At 33.2% G+C, this 15,006-nt stretch overlaps 1 protein-coding gene and 1 long non-coding RNA gene across 4 annotated transcripts in view; one reads left to right on the top strand and one right to left on the bottom strand.

Moving 5' to 3' along the window:
• The window catches only part of LOC105661785 (uncharacterized), a 351,630-nt gene that overhangs the window by 325,062 nt on the left and 11,562 nt on the right, over positions 1 to 15,006 (top strand). Inside the window, exon 4 of one of the 2 annotated variants that reach the window (XR_013039152.1) lies at positions 973 to 1,111. The exons of the other annotated variant lie outside the window; for it this stretch is intronic. The gene's annotated coding sequence lies outside the window, so the exon portion shown is untranslated. Of the gene's footprint in view, positions 1 to 972; positions 1,112 to 15,006 lie in introns of those variants that run through there. 2 annotated transcript variants of the gene reach the window in all.
• LOC143265053 (uncharacterized) lies at positions 1,140 to 14,913 on the bottom strand. Of its 2 annotated transcripts, XR_013039165.1 has the most exons (4): positions 14,269 to 14,913; positions 13,990 to 14,083; positions 3,546 to 5,178; positions 1,140 to 1,264 (listed from the first exon to the last, which is right to left on the bottom strand). It is a non-coding gene; the product is annotated as an uncharacterized LOC143265053 (long non-coding RNA). The 2 variants fall into 2 exon arrangements; XR_013039164.1 differs by lacking the exon at positions 1,140 to 1,264 and having other exon boundaries at positions 1,453 to 5,178.

The raw sequence follows: 15,006 nt of genomic DNA, 5'->3' as shown, positions 1-15,006 counted from the left end.
AATTGAATAATTGTCGTTCTACATTAACCCCCTACACTTTAACTTGTGACGCATTCATAGTTCAAATAAATCTTACTAAAATTTTTTATACACTTCAATTTGAAGTTGAATTATAATTTACATAGTCAAGGATCATTGAATACAAAGTAGATGTAACATTTCAACTTTATCTCTTTTAGCAATGAATAATTTTGACTGACACATCTGAGAAATACATATCATGCAGGGATTAATCACATAAATTAATACATTGACTGCCACACTGTAGCAATAAAAAATTTGATTAGCTAATATTTTTTAACAAATCTTTAACAACATTTTTTAACAAGGTAAATAATAAGATAAACTTTCAACAAGTTTTTTGACAAGTCTTTAATAAAATTTGTTGTAAACGTTCAACAAGATTTTTAACAAATTTTTTATAAATGTCTACCAAAATTTTGTATACATCTGCAACAAGATTTTTTATCTTTAACATTTCTGTTAAACCTTTAACAAGATTTTTAACAAATCATATCAAATATTTTCACAATATTTTGTTACAATTATTATTCACAGTAAATACTTGTGATAGATTCGTATTTAAATATCACCCATATATGTACAATAAAAGTTAACACTAGTGTTATGAAACGCGTCAAAGTAACGCGTTTTAGATTCATTAAAATGGCTGCAAATGGAAGAAAAATCGTGAGTAGCGTTACAGACAACACCCTGTATATATCGTTGTTTTATATATCTTTATTTAAAATCTAAAAGTAACTGTATTGAACGTTCGTAAACCTAGTGTTAAAGTAGACGTAATAAAAATGTTGTGCTTTGACTCGTGTCGAATACAAAGTTTGAACAACATGTGTCGGCCTGACCTAGTGCCGCCAAAAAGGTTACAGCATTATGTACCTTGGTCGACTAATCTGATCGTCGAAGCTCGTCTAAATAATTCTAAATAGCCGAGTGCCTCGTTCTTTTCAGTATTTCCTTCTTATCGAGATGCTCGCCGCAGTTCCTCGAAGGAAGGTCAACGCGTTAACATCGGATGCGCTATTTCGGTTCGCGCCGTATCCGCTCGTAAAAGTCGCCCAAGGCGTGGGCATCCATCCTAATTAACAACCATGGAACCAGCTACGGGACCATCTGATACCGTGTCGAGAGAGTATAATCCGCTCCTTACCAACACGAAGCACACGGTCAAGCACTCTTTGCCGTCGTAAACCGTCTTGTCTGTTCGGCTCCTCTTGCAGTTTCAATGCGATAACTTTGGCGCCTAGAGCGGGAAGAACTTCGATTCAACGAAAATTTAAAGGGCTGTATCGAATTTTTAACAATTCGATTGCACGAAAGTATGACTTCTCTACGGACAAATGAAATGGACTCGTCTTTACGAAATAATATCGCGATTAAGCCGCGAGTACGAGTCAACAAAGTTATTTATGAACTTTATTTGTTATTTTGTTTGAAGTAATTTTTTGACATTTTTATTTGTTATTTTATTTAAAGTAATTTTTGTCTGTTATTTCATTTAAATTAATTATTTGTTCTCTATATTTGGTATTTCACTTCAAATAAAAAGTATTTAACTCTAACATATGCAGTGTATATGTATGGGTTTGGAAAAATTATACACGTAAAAAGTAACTTATTCTTGCTTTTGTTTACTTACAAAACATATTTCATTGAAGTACACATTTATGTTCCCATATAATTCTTCATAGAATAATCGATAAAATGAAACTACAAGGTTCCAAAGTCGTTGAGAACAAAATGTTAAAAAGTTAAAAGATTAAAAAACCATCCAAATTTATGGCCTGAATAACTTTGCTCAAATTTCCCATCATTTATTATACCCTAATTTTGCTGTATTCTCTGTCAAATTATTTTAAAAATTTATGTAATTTCTGAATATGAAAATTTGAGTTTTTCAACGTGTTAAAGTGGTCACCCTTAATGGTATAGCTCTGATGTCGTATTCCTCGAATTGCTCCGCTTAATTCGTTGATTTATTTAGGACACCGTTTACTAAGTGCTTCGCTACATTTCGCAGTTACACCATCAAGGATTCCTAGAATCGTGCCAACTCGGCCGCAATTTCCATTCAATAAACGTACGATATTTTCGCTCGTAGACGACACATCCGACATTCAAGAACCTTACGTCCCATTCTCAATGGTTTTTCTGTTATAATTTCTGTTGAAAATGGTAAAACCCCTTTAACAGCTTATTCCGGTTTCATATTCCTTTTTGTGAGCAAAAGAAGACAATTGACAGGGATTCCATATTGAACAAAAGAAAATATTGATCGTATATTTAAAAACTGTTCTATTACCTGATATATCTAATCGTATAGCGAATAAACTATGTAGATAAACTACAAACAATTTATTTACTCCTCCAACAATTTTAATACTTCTAGGAATAATTCACTAGTTTCTGATTCTCGTTGCATGGTAAAGGATCGTACACGAATACATATTGCAAAACAAAATACATGTTTTGTAATGTTTATTTATAATTCTACAGTAAGAGATTATGATGTTCAGAGATAAATTAATTCGAGAAAAGGAATTAAACGCAAAACGCATAATACGAGTCTTTCCGTAATAAATCATACAATATTGAACCTCGCAGCACTGCACAAATTTTCAGAGTACACATCGCAACAGTTTATTTATTTATGAATTCAGTGAAATGAAATAACGCGAAGATAAATCGCATCCAGGGAGAAAATCGTAAGATTGATATGTATGAACCTGAAGAAACCATCATGTTCTATCGTAATTGGAATATAAATTATGCGAAAAGTAGAGATAATTGTAGATAATTGCATGATAGGCCTTCCTCTTGTTTTATTGAATTTAACACACAATAACTGTGCGTGTAAATTTGCGCGCGAAAAGGGTACGTCGATAATGCATTCGTAGCATATTGCAAAAGTTACGAGCGTTGTGCACGACCTTCGAAACACCGATTTAATTCATACTTTGCATAACTACGTGCAGCATAGGTAATAATTTCGCAAAACCATAATAACCTCTCCAAAACATGGAAGAAATTTACATTCATAGTTTTCGCAATGACGGTACATTAACGTTGAGCATAAATTCTTCGTTTATTCCAAAGAGTTGCGTGCTATAATTGCACGAAATTATTACTCTTGATGTACTTTATAATTGTGCGAAGTTTCAACGAAACTGGAGGTCTCCATTTTGTCTGACGCTGCGCGGAGCGTTTGCGCGCGAAATTCAAACGCGGTAACCGATACTATATGAGGGAAAGGATCATAGAAATATAAGCGGTAAATTGGAGATACCGGGTCGTAGATTGGTCGCGCGGTAATAAATTTGAGTGGGTAGTGTTCCGGTAATTTCTTGTCGATTCGATCGTGCTCGTCGAAAATAAAATAAAACCCGCCGGTGCTAAGTCAGTTATAAACAAAGATACAAACTACCGTGACTCGCGGGACCGCGACTCACGCATGGCTGCCGGCGATAGATGCAGCCAGTTCCGCTTTATGATCCCATAAATATTTCAATAGGATCTTAAATTACCTCTTCGAACGAAGTCTGCGACTCCCTGAACCGCTCGCTGCCGTTGCCTGCTACCGGTGCTGTTCCCTCTGTCTCTGCTGCCTCTGGATATACATTTACCCGGCCGAGTTTTCGGTGGAGACGTTACTGTTATTTATGGGCTCGTTTATCAAGGTGGCACCCCTTTCTCCCGTCGTTGCTTCGATACAGACTATCCGCCAATGCGAAGCCAATCTTGAGATATATCGCCCCGATACCGATCCGGCTCTCTCGAACCGGAGAGAGTTTCGAAGAGGCGGCCAACTTCGTCTCTCTGAATCGCCCCTTTCAACTTTTCGACCTGGAACTTCTTTCGATGATGAATACTGCCGAATCGTCATTCAACGTCAATTAATTCTGAGGTTAGTTTCGATTTCCTTGATTAACTGCTACTGAAATTTTTCTATTTGATATATTTCACGATCCTTTATGCTTCAGATATAATTTTCGTTCGCAATTGAAACACATCGTATGACAAATGATGTAGTAACATCAGGTTTTGGATTAGAAATGTGTTATGTTAATATCATTTTTTATTCTAATGTCATTTCTTAATTATAGGTCTTTGAATTCGAAGTTTACTGAATCTCAATTTCTCCAAATACTTATGAAGATTCCTAAATCTCACTGTCCTCAAATACCTAGGGCTTCAAAATCCTGCGTCCCTAAATTTCTGCGTGCTTGAATTCCTAAATCCTCAAGTACCTAAACCGCTAACTCTCCACATTCCCAAATCCAAGTCTCCAAACTTCAACTTCAAAACCTATGATTTCAAATCTCTGCGTTCTCAAATTTGTGGGTGTTCGAATTACTAGATTTCCGAATTACATCCGCAAATTCCTAAATCACATTCCTAGCTCCACAAAATTGTACAGCTTCAAATACATGACCAAATCCCTATATAGCAACATAAAACCTACAATCGTTTCTAAATTCTAAACCTTTCATCAAAAATCCTAAAAACGAACGCCTCTCTTGATTACCTCTAAGGAAGCTTTGCTCTTGACTGTACAATTCCTGTACGTAGATGAAAACGAATGGGATCGGCGCTTAACAGCGAAAGTTGGTATTGGTCATAAATCGTGTTATTGTCGTACGAGAGAAATTAATCAGATAGAGTGTCGATGTGTGGGATTATGTCAGCTTTCGCGTAAACGGTGCGGTTTCGTCAGGCCCAGATCCCCGATGTCCTCTGTCGCGTTGCCGCTGCGGATCGGAGGGTTGGATAGTGTTGGCGGGACTGGAATGGATCGTCGGCCTCCAGGGTGTAGGTGGATACGTACGAATTGAGAAAGGGTAGGTTTCCTCTCTGTCTGCCCCATCTAGGCTTTCTGTTGCTCGCGTTTACGCTATCTGCTCCGCTCTTATCCCGTCTAGCTCGTAAAGCGATCGGGCGTTTATTCGCCACGCTGTCGGGGACAAAGTGGGCTGAGCTCCCTGTCGACTGCTGCTATTTGTCTTCCGACAAGGAAACCTAAAACTACGATCCTTTCTCGCCCGCTACGTGAACACTATGAAAGGTTAATGCGGATACGCTATGAGATCGGACGCCTGTTTGCGAGATGTACCGTTCAGCTAAGATTCCACGTAGCAATTCCCGTGTGTACGTGACGTTCTGCAAAACACGTGTAAATCCGTTGATTAAATACTTGGAAATTTGATTTATTCGGAAACATTTGATAGACCGGCTACGAACAATATACTGTGATGTCCGGATATATGAGCACCGATCGGGACGCTGCATGGTCATATATCCGGAGAGCGGGATTTCAGGGAATTCACCGATCTTATCTGATTCCAATTACTTTCATAACTCAGTTTCTTTTCATACTTCGATTGAAATATTGTTCGATGAATGTGGATGTGAAAGAACTTCACCCTTGGGTGTTTTATAAAATATTTTAAAAAGGATTATTTAAATTTAATATGAAATAGCAGTATATAGTTTCTTTATGGCGTTGAAGTAAAGTTTAAGTAAATGTAAAGTCATATGTTTCAATAAAATATAGATTTGTTGTATCGATTGATTTTACAATTCTTTTTCGTTTATTTATTACTAAGTTTATTTTACTTATTGTTATTATTTGTAATAAATTTGGGAAAATGGGAATTTGGGGATGTAGGGATTTGGAGGTTTAGGAACTCGAAGATCTACGGATTTAGGGATTTTGAAATTTGAGGCCACTGGAGTTTGTGGATCTAGGGATTTAATATTGAAAGGGGATATAGTGGTAATGGGAGATTTCACGAATTTAACAGTAACGGAGCTGACGAATTTATTAATCTAGGAACGTAGGAACCTAGAAAAGGGATTTCTGAATATGGAAATTTATGGATTTGACAGTATAGGAATTTTGAAATCCAGAAATTCGGAAACTATGAATCTAGTGATATAAAGGCTTAAGAATTTGGTACCAGGAGCATAGGGTAGCATCAATCTATTATAAACTAATTTATCATTAACTTCGTATAATCAATAACTAGTAAAATAACGAAATTAACAATTAAGGAATGTGTCTGTGACGCCACCCCTTATACGCAGGCAAAAGTGCCTTATAACTGAATATTCCTATCATACATAAAATGATGCATCGTTTACAGAACTCATTTTAACGATATGCAAAATATATAAGTGCAACGAAGATAGTTGTAATAATTGTACGTTAATATCATCTGCAGATTGCAGATTACTTTTGTCTTTCTTAAGTTATTATTCGTTCAATTCTTGTTTTTCAGCAAACACGTATTTTGCAGGCTTTCACATAATCTTTATAACGTTTTCTTATCCAACAAATATCTGAGGACTATTAAGGAAACGATCCGTAAATGCATCTTTGCCATTTCCTGACTCGAATACTTGTTCGCAATCACTTCTATGTAATTTACTGTAAAGTAACGCATCATCAAATGCTTGTGCTAAAAGAACAAATTAAATAGACCCGTGTAGATGAATAAATAAGATCGAGAAATCTTGGGAATATTCAGAAATTAATACTGCTTATCGAATGTTTTGTATACAGGGTGTTACCTGTAACGATACTCACAATTTTTCTCCCATTTGCAGCCATCTTACAAAAAAAAATTTAGAACAATATTTGCAGGGTATGAAGTGCACAATAAATATTAGTAAAGCAAATTTTAAAAATAGTTTCTTCTCTTGACAAAGTCAAGGTCATCTTGGGGTTTTTAAATAGAAACATACATTTTTTTATTCATAGCTTTAGAGGACATCGAGACGAATTCAAAACACATGTTACATAATATTTTTATTAACATATTATTCGATTTACAGAAGGAGAAATGTGAAGTACTTAGCCTTTGATTTTGGTAGTGTAACCATTATTTGATTCCGAAGAGATTACTGAATGCAAACACGCGACTAGAATGTAAGAAAAATACACTTTATTTAATTACATGTTCAAAATGTATGCCGCCTTCCTTCACGTAATATTCCAGTCTTTTACTTCACATTTCCACTTCTGTAAATCGAGTAATATATTAATAAAAATATCATGTAACATGTGTTTTAAATTCGTCTTGATGTCCTCTAAAGCTATGAATAAAAAAAATGTATGTTCCTATTTAAAAAACTCAAAGTGACCTTGACTTTGCCCAGAGAAAAAACTGTTTTCAAAATTTACTTTACTAATATCTATTGTGCACTTCATACCCTGCAAATATTATTCTGAACTTTTTTTCGTAAGATGGCTGCAAGTGGGAGAAAAATTGTGAGCAGCATAACAACACCATGTACAGTGTAAAGAAGAAATAGTGGGACACTTTTGTTTTTATAATATACAATCTTTAATGTAACGGAGAACTTCGACGATCAATATATGTAATGTTGACAATATTTCAGGATTCTCGCGGCATTGTCAATACAATATTTCAATAGTGCCAATAAATATTGAGAACCCTGAAATATCGACAATATATGTATATTGATCGTCCAAGGTCCCCTTTAGAAAATGGGAAATCTTATATATTGTATGCTCAAGATGAATAGAAACTGTATTATGGGTAGAAGTAAATAAAACACCTTCTTTAACTTTCAAGTTTTCGATTTATAAATTTCAAAATTAAAAATTTTCACATATTCAAACTTTCAATTTTGCAAATTTTTTCAAATCTCAATCGATAACCCAATGAGCGTGATATTGTTAAAATAAATGACAAATGTGACAACTTTTTCATTAATTTAAAGAATTACCTGATGTTACTAAATAAAGTCATTAATACCACTAAAATTTGTTATCAGTCATTCTTCATAATTTATTTAAATTATACGACTTCAGTCGACAAAAGAAACAAATAAATCATGATACATAATATAAATAATGAAGACAAGCATATTTCAGTGACATTACTAATTACATTCACGGAATGTACAATTACCAATATGCTGTTTTTGTCATTTTTCACATCGCAAACAAGTTCTTAAATATTTAAAAAATGGTTTAAATGTCATTTTCTTAACAAGAATAAATTTGTATCTACATTTTCCACTTACTTTTGTACGTAGATCATCTCCTTTTTAGTTGTGTCTGAACAGTGTGTATAAGCATGAATATTTCTGTATAAATGCGTATGTTTCTATTCCAAAATATTCGAATTAATTTAACAAATCTTCTTTTCTGATCCGTTAAACGTGAAAGATGAAAATTTCGCGATGACGAAATCGCGTTTCTCGGCGAACAGAATTGCATCGACATCAAGCATTGAAACTTCAAAGCGACGAGTCATAAACTGTCCAACGGCGGAATAATGGAAAGCCAGAGAAAAGACAACTGGGCAAGCATCGCCTGTCTGGGTTAGCGGACAAAGATAAATAAATAAAGGAAACGGCATTTGCGCACAAAGGGAAGCAATATCCCTGTCTTTAGTCTTGTACGGTACTCGCTGGTGGATGGGAAACTAATAGCGGTTGCGGTAAACAAGCCGGTTCTGTCATGGAAACATCGTCTGTTTCGCAGACTTTCCTCTTATCCTTCCATTTCTTCTTCTCTCTTCCGCCATCTTCATCGATCCACCGTTTACTTTCATTTCGCCTCTCTTTCTTTCGCTAATCCATATCACACTCTCGGACCACACGTGGATGCAAAGAAAATACAGTAAAATAATGTATCTTAAAATAATATTATAATATTAAACTGTGCAACACTATCTTTATTACTATCTTCACTTATTACTGTCTATTATCGATCCTTATTATGATACTGAAATTACCTTATTTTAAAAACTTTTGCATTTAAATTACTAAAATAACTTTACTATTTTTGTTACTATCTTACTCTTATTATTACTTATCGATCCTTATTATTTGCTGAAATTACCTACTTAAAGAACTTTCGTATCTAAGTTACTAAAATAGCTTCGTCATTTTTGTTGTGGAGTGAACATATCAATGTACATACATCTTTCTATAAATTTGAATTTGTTTTGTTGAAAGTGAAATACACTTTGTGGTTAAAAATAAAATTCAAAATTTAAAAATGCTTCCAATTTAAAAATGTGACAAATATTTTATCTATGTTCAATTTGACACACGAATTTCTGTTTGATGTTATTGTAAAACAATAAATTCTTTGGTACTCGATATAAGTTCCCATCATTTTGCTGTATTTTCTTTCGATTTTCTTTCTGCTCTACACACATACATTTCTCACGCTATAAGTGTGTCAGTTAGATCATTGAACTGCAATTGTAACTAAATAAGAAACATATCATTCGCGAGACAGCTCGTAAATTACAAGTCGTGAAAGATAACTGACGCGAATGTATTTTCGTTTATATATGCACTGCTAATTGTAGCTTGACGTGAGATTTTTATTAACTCAAACTAGAGTTTTTAATTAACGAAGAAGAGTCTGCGAACCGTAACTCTAAATTGTAAATTCGTAATATTTTTTAATTATATTGTTATTGATTCATTTTGTACTGGAACAGAAAAACCTACTTTTTGATTAATGAAATGCACTGTTGAGTTTGCTTTATTTTTAAGCGTTCAAACTTTTATCGTAAGTGTAGAAAAATTGAATGATTCTTTTTATAAAAAATTGTGCATATTTGTAGATTGGATAAAGGAATTAATTTGTCTAAGACCAGTCATGTACTAATTGGCTGCAATAATAATTGTTCTGTAATCTTATCGCAATTAATTAGTTGGGTAATTCAAGCTTTTATGCTCTTAATAAAAATGGCAATTTGCTCCTGTACTCTAATAGTGGCGATTTTTAGTAAATGAAATAATTATTCAATATTTATTATTGCAAATATATTTATTTATAAACAGGCTGTTGCCAGTAACACAACTCACAATTTTTCTCCCACTTGCAAAACATTTTACATGAAAAATTATTAAGGTACAAAACAAAGAAAACTTGTTCATAGTGCATTATGTAAAAATTTTTAAATATTTATTATGAGCCATTTAAAAAGATTCCTAACTTATTTAATAGTGCATTTAAAATTCCCTGATATCGTAAAAACAGTTATATAAACAGAGGAATACTTGAGAAATAAATAATTGAAACGGTTCATCATTTCTGCCAATCTTATTTTTATTTAAAATAATTTTTTGATCGCGAAACGTATGATCAAGGAAGACTTTATTAATCAGTTAAGCTTCATAGTAAATATACCGTGAAATCGCTACGTGTATAATAAAAAGAAAACGGTTAATAGAACCGTTAGCATTCTTGAATCTTACGCGCTGTTAAATATCAATCAAAGTAAAGTTCGCTTCAAAGCAATGTAAGAGCAGCCTGGCAGAATAGTCTTTTATAGAATTATGCACACTCATTAGCACGTAATAAACGGTAATGCGCTTCATACTATCTTTACATTGTCCATCGTACACTTCGTTCAACAGTTAATGCATTCTCTGCTTTTGCTATCGACACACAGCTACGTTAATGTGCAATTATCAGATACTTTTTGCAAAGGAACATCACAAGTCGAGGTGAATATTAACATGAACATAAATCAAACAGCCTTGTTCACATTATTTATTCAATGGCAGTTCTAATGTAACGATAGCTTTCGAGTTTTTTACTTTAGGTAGTACTGATGTTTTTTTGTCTTTTTAACATTATGAATGCAAATTATCTAATTATTATTGTTTCAAATTAGTATTTCAAATTATTCTACATTAATATTTCAAATTATTATTTCCAAATTACTGTTTCAAATTATTATTCCACATTATTATTTCAAATTACCATTTCAAATTATTATACCACAGTATTATTTCAAATTAATCATAAAATTATTATTATAATTATTTGAAAAGAAGACCGTTGTTATACGATGTACAAAATTGACTTTTTCAAATTACTAGCTGCTTGCAAATATTTTGATGATTATTTATTACATATTCATAATTTGCAAAACAGTAGATAGAAAACGCAACATATTTCTGTAATGTAAGTAAATATACATTGGTGACCAACTATTTATTCAATTTCATTAAAAATAATATATTAGTCAAAATTTAAAAATGTTGAAGTCACAAGTATTTCATTTATTGTTTCAATTATTATACTGTTCAAGTGCACATTAAATAATACAGATTTTAAAAAGATAAGTTTATTATTAATATTAAATTTTAGTAATGGGGGTGGTTTATTATTAATATTAAATTGTAGCAATGGTGTGGTTCGTTGTCCACATTAAATTACAGCAATGCAGATGGTTGATTGTTAATAATAAATTATAGCAGTAGGAATGATTTATTATTAATATTAAATTGTAGCAATGGTGTGGTTCATTGTTCACATTAAATTGCAGCAATGCAGATGGTTGATTGTTAATAATAAATTATAGCAATGGGAATGATTTATTATTAATATTAAATTGTAGCAATGGTGTGGTTCGTTGTCCACATTAAATTGCAGCAATGCAGACGGTTGATTGTTAATAATAAATTATAGCAATGGGAATGATTTATTATTAATATTAAATTGTAGCAATGGTGTGGTTCATTGTTCACATTAAATTGCAGCAATGCAGATGGTTGATTGTTAATAACAAATTATCTCAAAGGGGATGTTTGATTGTTAACAGTAAATAGTAGCAACGGGGATGGTTGAAGGTTAGATGTAAAAAGAAAGCAGTTCAGAAGAAGGTCGAAACGAGCAGAGCATGCCGAGGTTTTCAGACATTATCGAGATTGAGGATGCCAACGGCAGAGGTCGTCGGGTTGGAGGGCGAGAACTGAGTGATTTAGTGGGGTGGCTACTCGACGAGTGACCGAGATAACCTGCCTGTCCACGGAACAACCCCATTTGTCCAACGTCTTCCGCTACAAAACTGCTCACCGCCCTCCAACCTCATGTCCTTTTGAATAATGATCGCACTTTGTCAACTAACGCTTCGTTGATAATGCCAGATAAGTTGCATGTATCAAAGAAAGCGCTGATTAAACTCTTTATTCTTCTCGGTAGCATAGGGGCTGTTAGTGCACTGTAAATATATCTTCCGGAATGATTTCTTTAATAAACGGTTCTTACAAAAAGCTTCGTGTGACTAATACGTAGGGTAACTTGGTGTGATATCTTGGGAGTTAAATAGATTACAAGGTTCTATGATAATCTGATTAAGTTGATTCAGAAATAAGTATGACAATATCTAACTATTGTAGATTTATGATAAAATTATGAAATAATTTATGGTTATATTTTAATATTGAAATACGGAAGTGTTTAAGAATGGTACTTCACATTAGTGGGAATGATATAAGAAAAGGGTGGAAAGTTTCTTTATGAAACATGCGATTTTAAGGGATGTTTGAAAGGTTACGAAATTCATTTATTAATGTAATTTATTATGGTATACTGATTAACTGTGGGACTATTCATAGAAATGTATAATCTACGTCCTAAATAATTAGTGGTCAGAATTATTTCAAGATAATTAAATGACGATAAATATTTAATGCCATGAGGTCAATTGCACAGAAATAAATGAAATAGATACGTGTTACCATTTCTGAATTAATTGAATAATTATTAAAAACTGGCATATTATATCGAGTTATCAAGTTTTATTTTGATTAATACGAAACTTCTAATTTAAATAATCCAATTTATAAACCGAAAGTTCTGCAATTTAAAAGGTAACAATTTAAGAGATAAGAATTTTAACAGAATTAAAAATTACTTTTATTTGAATTAGCAGATTTTTTATTTAAATTGTTCTACAATTAAGAAAATACAACTTGGAAAAATTACAATTATAAAGTTGAAAATTAACAATTATACTTATGTTAAAATGTAATCTTTCAAATCAAATATTAAAAGTTTCATGTAACAATTTAATTTGAGTGAATTGTTCATATTTATTTTACACATCATGAAAGTTCTCTGATTCTAGTAAATTCAAAATAGATTTACAGCAACTTTTTCCATTTAACAAAATTAAAAGAAATCATTCATTATTATAAAACGCGAACAAAATATTCCCTAATTTAATACTTAAAGATGTCTATCGCCTCAAGGATATAAATTACTTTTGTTTCAACCTTATCAAAAACAACTCGTATCTCTCAACGAATACTATCAATCTTGAACGATAAATCCGAATGTTAGATTTTAAGTATTTTCTAAATATATTTACACATTATTGTCAGACGGCGAAATTAATTAATAAATCTTGACAATAGAATAGATTTATTTCTATTTAATCAGTCAGAAATTGAATTGATTACAGATTAACTCTTTAGAAGGTAATACTGCGTAATTCCAAGAACACTTCAGAAACAAAAATTTTTATCTCTAAACGCGCTTATTACAAGCTGTACATAAAAAAATAATAAATTAACATATTTACAAATCAGTAGTAATAATCAATCACTAATTTACCTTAATTCAATAACTATTAAAATTAGAAAGGAAATAAATTTATTAAAAATTCAATAATACTAAATAATAATAAATCAAAGAATTGAATTAAAAAATTAGTTGTACTAATTATCTTTATCTTACAATATTTAGTCACTATTATGATATGCATATGTATAGAACATAAGCTAAAATAAATATTCATAATGTAACATTCATAATGAACTCACAATAAACACTCATAATAAACTTCATAATAAATTTTCGTAATGAACTTTTTGGTTAAAATTGCAAATCTGATCAAGAAAAATTGTGTAACTTGATTCTCTTCATCTTTATCTACAGATAGCAAATTCTGGAGTACTTCGCTAGAAAACTGATAAGTCAAGAACTTGAAGAGTGTATCTAATTTTGCTGTGTCAACACGTAATAATTTACTTCACGCCTGCATATCTAACGCTAAATTTCATATCATCCAGTCAAAATACATATGTATATCGAATATTGATATAATCGACACCGCAAACCATTATACTTAATTAAGAAAACAAGACAGAAAATTATAAATTAAAAATTTGAAAACAAACCTGCAGTATATCCGACAGATATCCACTCGTCCATCACCTCGTGTAAATACTTGGCTAAATACTTTGTACGTTTCCAAATACTTGTCTCAAAAATCTGAAATTTAAAACAAAATTTGAAGGTCGAAGTCAGCAACTGTTGGTCCGTTATTGATGCAGCAATAAGTAAGCGAAGGCTGTGCGATTCGATCGAAAAAGCACGAATCGAGCGCATACCGCAGCAACGGACCGCCATGAACATTATCATAGAAAGCGAGCGAGCGTCGATCAGAGAATACCAACCGTCGAATAAATATATCGGCGGTTTCGAGAGGAAATATATCGCGGCAGAAGGAGTTGGCTCCGATTGTCGATGTTCGGTGCACGAACGGTGAGGGCACAAGCGTAGCCAGGACGAGCTCCGAAGCTGAAAAGCAACGAAGCAAAGGTGGAGCGGTTTGGAAGGACGAGATCCAGCTCGAGCGGAAAGAAGAAACGGAGCAAGGGAGAGAAAGAGATAGAAGCCGAGCAGACGAGCGAGGTGGGCCGTGGATTTATATCCCGGTCAGCCACTTTGAGCCATCAGCGGCTCGTTTGAAGTTCAGCCGCAGCCGCGCAGACGTTATAAAGACAAACTATGCCTACGGCACCGTCATGCCCCACCACTTCATACCATAATTCTTCAGGCCGATCCTTGAAACGGCCACTCGATCTCCACGAGAGACGTACTCCTCTGCCCTCCCTTCGACTTTCGTTTCTCAAGTGCACACATAGCTTCTCTTTCAACGTGCTGTACACTCGGATGCAACCTACACTTCCTTTCGACACGCGGGGAAATTTCATGATTTTTCATTTTCAATTTCCATGGTTACACATTTCAATTTGTTAATTACACGATTTTAGTAATTTAAGTCATTAGATCTTTAGATCCATTGAAGTCCATAGATGTCTTCTTCTCAGGTATCTCCGTTTCCCGACCAACAGGTCCAGACTTTCAAATACCTAGATAGACAAAACTTAGAGATGTAAACAAATAAATCT

Source organism: Megachile rotundata, chromosome 1, assembly GCF_050947335.1.
Source record: "Megachile rotundata isolate GNS110a chromosome 1, iyMegRotu1, whole genome shotgun sequence".
In the NCBI taxonomy this organism is placed as follows: Eukaryota; Metazoa; Arthropoda; class Insecta; order Hymenoptera; family Megachilidae; genus Megachile; species Megachile rotundata.
Note: the sequence above shows the minus strand (reverse complement) of the source record. Positions and strands in the feature narration are given on the sequence as shown.